Below are 6,152 nucleotides of genomic sequence, written 5' to 3' on the forward strand. Positions count from 1 at the left end.
GCCAGTACATCCTTCTTGAGGGATAGGGTCCAAAATTGCTCACAATACTCTAAATGCGATCTGACCAGAGCCTTATAACATCTCAGAAGTACATTCCTGCTTTTAAATTCTAGTCCTCTTGAAATAAACGCCATCATTGTATTTGCCTTCCTAACTACTGACTCAACCTGCAAGTTGATCTTAAGACAATCCTGGGCTAGAACTCCCAAGTCCCTTTGCACTTCAGATTTCTGAGTTTTCTCCCTGTCTGGAAAATGGTCGATGCCTCTATTCTTCCTACCAAAGAGTATGATCCCCCACTTTCCCAAGTTGTATTCCATCTGCCACTTCTTTGCTCACTCTCCTAACCAATCAAAATCCTTCTGCAGAATCTCTGTCTCCTCAATGCTCCCTGTTCCTCCACCATCATCTGCAAACTTAGACAGAATGCCCTCAGTCCCTTCATCGAGATCATTCATGTATAAAATGAAAAGTTGTGGTCCCAACTCTGAGGAGAAAGTGAGGTCTGCAGATGCTGGAGATCAAAGTTGAAACTTTATTGCTGGAACAGCACAGCAGGTCAGGCAGCATCCAGGGAACAGGAGATTCGACGTTTCGGGCACAGGCCCTTCTTCAGGAATGAGCGAAGAGTGTTCAGCAGGAGAAGATAAAAGGTAGGGAGGAGGGACTTGGAGGAGGGGCGTTGGAAATTTGATAGGTGGAAAGAGGTCAAGGTGAGGGTGATAGGTCGGAGTAGGATGGAGGCGGAGAGGTCAAGAAGAAGACTGCAGGTCAGGAAGGCGGTGCCGGGCTGGAGGGATCCGGCTGAGACAAGGTGGGGGGAGGGGGGATGAAGAAACTGGTGAAGTCCAAGTTCATCCCCTGCGGTTGGAGGGTTCCCAGTCGGAAGATAAGACGCTCCTCCTCCGACCGTCGGGTCCCAACTCTGAGCCTTGCCATTCTAGCTATTCAAGCCCTTCCTATCCATGTACCCATCCAGTTGCCTTTTTAATGTTGTAATTGTACCAGCCTCCCCCCTGTTCTCTGGCAGTTCATTCCAAACATGCACTGTGTGAAAAAATGTCGTCGCTTCGGTTCCTTTTAAATCTTTCCCCTCTGATCTTCGACTCCCCCAGCCTGGGAAAAACAGCTTGGCTATTCACCCTATCCATTTCCTTCATGATTTTATAAAACTCTACCAGGCCAATCCTCAACCTTTGACGCTCCTGGAAAAACAAAGCCCCATTCTATTCAGCTTCTCCCTTCAGCTCAAACCCTCCAACCCCGACAACATCTTTGTAAATCTTTCTGCCCCCTTTCAAGTTTAACAGGCAAAGACTTGCAATAGGAAAGGAGTCCCTCTTGAGTTGTATAAAGTAACGAGAGTAAGGATGTATTGGAGGGTGCAACATATTTGCATTTTAGGAGGAACTAAAGAGGAATATTCAATGAAATAACAAGGCAGCACTGGGGGATAAACAATGTAGGGAAATGCAAGAAAGATTGTGAGCGGCACGGTGGCACAGTGGTTAGCACTGTTGCCTCACAGCGCATTCTCCCCGTGTCTGCGTGGGTTTCCTCCGGGTGCTCCGGTTTCCTCCCACAGTCCAAAGATGTGCAGGTCAGGTGAATTGGCCATGCTAAATTGCCCATAGTGTTAGGTAAGGGGTAAATGTAGGGGTATGGGTGGTTTGCGCTTCGGCGGGTCGGTGTGGACTTGTTGGGCCGAATGGCCTGTTTCCACACTGTAAAGTAATCTAAATCTAATTACAACAGGAAGAGATTGAAGTTGTGTCGCTTATCAGGCTGCAGTTTCTGGTCTGTGCCTTTTGGATTTTTTTTCCTTAATTCAACATTCAATTTACATTTGAAACAAAACACATGTTGCAGATTATTTACCAGCTAAGTTATCCTGGTTCAATATTTACAATTAAATTAATCTTCCATTTTGATTGGTTCACTCAAACAGCTTATTATTTGATTAAAATGTTTCCTCCCCCCATTCTCACCATGAATCAGAAAATGTGATGGATGGTGTGTAATTAGTGAGCTGAATGCGTGGGAAATGTATTGGTACCTGAAATGGGAGAGTTCCCCACGTATGTACTGCTGTGAGAGAAGGGAATGCTGTCAAACGGGAGATATTGAATGCAGTGGTGACAAGAAAACTAATTAAACATTTGGACTTTTTAATAAAACCTTCTCATCAGGAGACAATGTATAGAGTGACAGCAGAAAACTCATGAAGGGTTGTACAGTTATGGCAGTTGACAGTTTAATAATTTCCTTCATTTGGAAAAGTTGATCAATCGAAAGGGGAAGGAAAACAAAATGAAAACATTTGCAGCATACTTGGATTTCATTTTTTAAAATAATATCTTATAAAGACATATTTTGGATGACTAAATTACTATCAGATTACATTGTGGAAATACAATAGCTCTTCATCCATTCAGAGGCATATTGAATGGACTTCATTAGCTGAGGGATTATCCAATCCCCACGGCCCTCCACCCACTCCAACTGCTATTTGTAACGAACCTGTGTACTACCTGCGTCTGAGCCTACAATCAGAATACTGTTGTTTGGTGGTGTCTCCAAGCAAGGTCAGCACCGTGGTTAGTATATACGATCCACTCTCTGGATAACTAAATTGGCCCTTGCGTTTATTTTGTACCTTTCTCCTCTCACTTTAAAAGTATGCCCCCCCCCCAAAGATTAGAGGAGTAGTGGAAAAGCACAGCAAGTCAGGCAGCACCCCTGGAGCAGGAAAATTGAAGTTTTGGGCAAAAGCCCTTCATCAGGAATGAAAGCCCCACCAGGGGGGTCGTACGAGGATAGATCGAGAGTGCTAGGCCTTTTCTCATTAGAAAGGCGAAGGATGAGGGGTTACTTGATAGAGGTTTATAAGATGATCAGAGGCATAGATAGAGTAGACAGTCAGAAACTTTTTCCCCGGGTACAACAGAGTGTTACAAAGGGACATAAATTTAAGGTGAAGGGTAGAAGGTATAAGGGGGATGTCAGGGGTAGGTCCTTTACCCAGAGAGTGGTGGGGGCATGGAATGTGCTGCCTGTGGGAGTGGCAGAGTCAGAATCATTGGTGACCTTTAAGCGGCAATTGGATAGGTACATGGATGGGTGCTTAAGCTAGAACAAATGCTCGGCACAACATCGTGGGCTGAAGGGACTGTTCTGTGCTGTATTGTTCTTTGTTCTATGTTCTATGTTCCACCTTATACAAAATCACTCTTTTGATGCTTCACAACTACAGCAGAGGAATATAACAGTAACATTCCTGATGAAGGGTTTTTGCCCGAAACATTGATTCTCCTGCTCCTCGGATGCTGCCTGATCTGCTGTGCTTTTCCAGCACCACTCTAATCTTGACTCTAATCTCCAACATCTGCAGTACCCACTTCTGTCTAAATCTCTTCTGAAGCCTCTCCAGCTCGATAATATCTTTTCACAATGGTGTCCAGCCATAAATTGTGAGGAAGTAACATTTCTGTCTGGCTATGTGACAGAATGGAGCAACTTATGTGGCAGTATCCTACATTCCATTCTCTGTTGCTCTGGGCCATTTCCATTACTATCTCTCCTTACCTGGATGAAAGCAGCTTCCAGGGTCATTCAGCACCTGTAGAAGTTGCAAGATTTATGCTACTTCCAATTGCAGGTTAGCCATCTTACATATCATTGGGTTTTGCTTTGCCAATGACTTTCCCCCTTGCTTTCATATCATGGGTTGGTCACTTTACCTCCCCATGTTAGGCTTCCCACTGGGACTTGCTTTTATTTTTGGGCAGTTGAAGATGACAAGGGCTAACAGAAGGTCACCAAGCAAGTCAGTCTGCACCGTATCTATCCTGTTTCCAATCCAAGGAGGACCTACCTGTGGAAGCACCCATGCTTTGCATCAAATAAATACTTTTGGCTCATAAAGGCAGCTGAAAGAGTCAAGCTGGAGCCATTATCAGATGTGATTCCCAGTCTAATCATTGAGTTGGTTGTGATCTCAGAGAATGTTGATTGCAATATTTCACTGGCTGTGCACAGGCAAGAAGCAGAAGTAGAGTGATCAGCAGTAGGATATCCTAATAAGTAGAACATATCAACAAAACTAGGTAAAAAACAATGACTGCAGATACTGGAAGCCAGATTCTGGATTAGTGGCGCTGGAACAGCACAGCAGTTCAGGCAGCATCCGAGGAGCAGTAAAAGGAGAAGTCATGGGGACAGTGCTGAGCTGGAAGTTTGGAACTGGGGTGAGGTGGGGGAAGGGGAAATGAGGAAACTGTTGAAGTCCACATTGATGCCCTGGGGTTGAAGTGTTCCGAGGTGGAAGATGAGGCGTTCTTCCTCCAGGCATCTGGTGGTGAGGGAGCAGCTGTGAAGGATATCAACAAAACTGTCAACTCAAACTCCAGGCCCAGTGACACTGACCCAGCAAGACTGAGAGGATCCATATTCCTGGAATTTGGGTCATTGGAGAGATAGTCACCCAGTTGAGTCATCTGCACTTAGAATCCCTACAGTGTGGAAAAAAGCCATTTGGCCCAACAACTCCGCACCAACCCTCTAAAGAGTAACCCATGCACACCTTGTCATTTACCCCTAATCTACACATCCCTGAACACTGTGGGCAATTTAGCACAGCCAATTCAATTGGTCTGCATATCTTTGGACTATGGGAGGAAACTGGAGCACCCAGAGGAATCCCACGCAGATATAAGGAGAATGTACAAACTCCACACAGACAGTCACCCGAGGCTGGAATTGAACCCGGCTCCCCGGCACTAATAAAAGCAGTAGTGCTAACCACTGAGCCACCGTGCCACCCTAAGGGCCAGCTACAAGGACTTCAGCTACCAAGCAGATAGTAATTCCTGAGAATATATGAGTACAGTCCAACATCACATGATGTTTCTAGAGTCCAAACATGAACATTTCTGAGTTTTACTACAACTCCCCCTGATCAGTTCGACTGTTTTCTATTCGTGGAATCTCAGATTTGTCAGAATATGAAAAGCCCCTTTCGCTTCAGTATTTGGAATAAAGCTAAACATTAAATTTAGACACTTCTATCACAGAACCTTTAAAGAACTGTTTTCAAATTGGGAGTTAAATTACAAGATCAATCTCAAGACCAATTAGAGTCATAGAGATGTACAGCATGGAAACAGACCCTTCGGTCCAACTCGTCCATGCCGACCAGATATCCTGACCTAATCTAGTCCCACTTGCCTGCACGTGGCCCATATCCCTTTCAACCCTTCCTATTCATATACCCATCCAGATGCCTTCAACCCTTCCTATTCATATACCCATCCAGATGCCTTTTAAATGTTGCAATTGTACCATCTTTCACCACTTCCTCTGGCAGCTCATTCCATATTCGCACCACCTTCTGCGTGAAAAAGTTGCCCCTTAGGTCTCTTTTACATCTTTCCCCTCTCACCCTAAACCTATGCCCCCTAGTTCTGGACTCCCCCACCCCAGGGAAAATACCTTGTCTATTTACTCTATCCAAGCCCCTCATGATTTTATAAACCTCTATAAGGACATCCCTCAACCTCTGACACTGCAGGGAAACAGCCCCAGCCTGTTCAGCCTCTCCCCATTGCTCATATTCTCCAATCCTGGCAATCTCCTTGTAAATCTTTCCTGAACCTTTTCAAGTTTCACAACATCCTACCAGTAGGAGCGAGAGCAGAACTGCACGCAGTATTCCAAAGGTAGCCTACCCAACGTTCTGTACAGTCGCAATATGACCTCCCAACCTCTATACTCAATGCTCTGACCAATAAAGGAAAGCATACCAAACATCTTCTTCACTATCCTATCGACCTGCAACTCTACTATCAAGGAACTATGAGCATACACTCCAAGGTCTCTTTGCTCAGCAACACGCACCAGGACCTTACCATTAAGTGTATAAGTCCTGCTCTGATTTGCTTTTCCTAAATGCAGTACCTCACATTTATCTGAATTAAACTTCATCTGCCACTCCTCAGATGGGCGCATTGGCCCATCTGATCAAGATCTTGTTAAATTCTGAGGTAACCTTCTTCGCTTCACCTCCAATTTTTGTGTTATCTGCAAACTTACTAACTATAACTCCGATGTTCACATCCAGATCATTTATAAATAATGACGAAAATTCATTGTCT

The sequence above is a fragment of the Chiloscyllium plagiosum genome, chromosome 34 (genome assembly GCF_004010195.1).
Source record: "Chiloscyllium plagiosum isolate BGI_BamShark_2017 chromosome 34, ASM401019v2, whole genome shotgun sequence".
Taxonomy (NCBI): Eukaryota; Metazoa; Chordata; class Chondrichthyes; order Orectolobiformes; family Hemiscylliidae; genus Chiloscyllium; species Chiloscyllium plagiosum.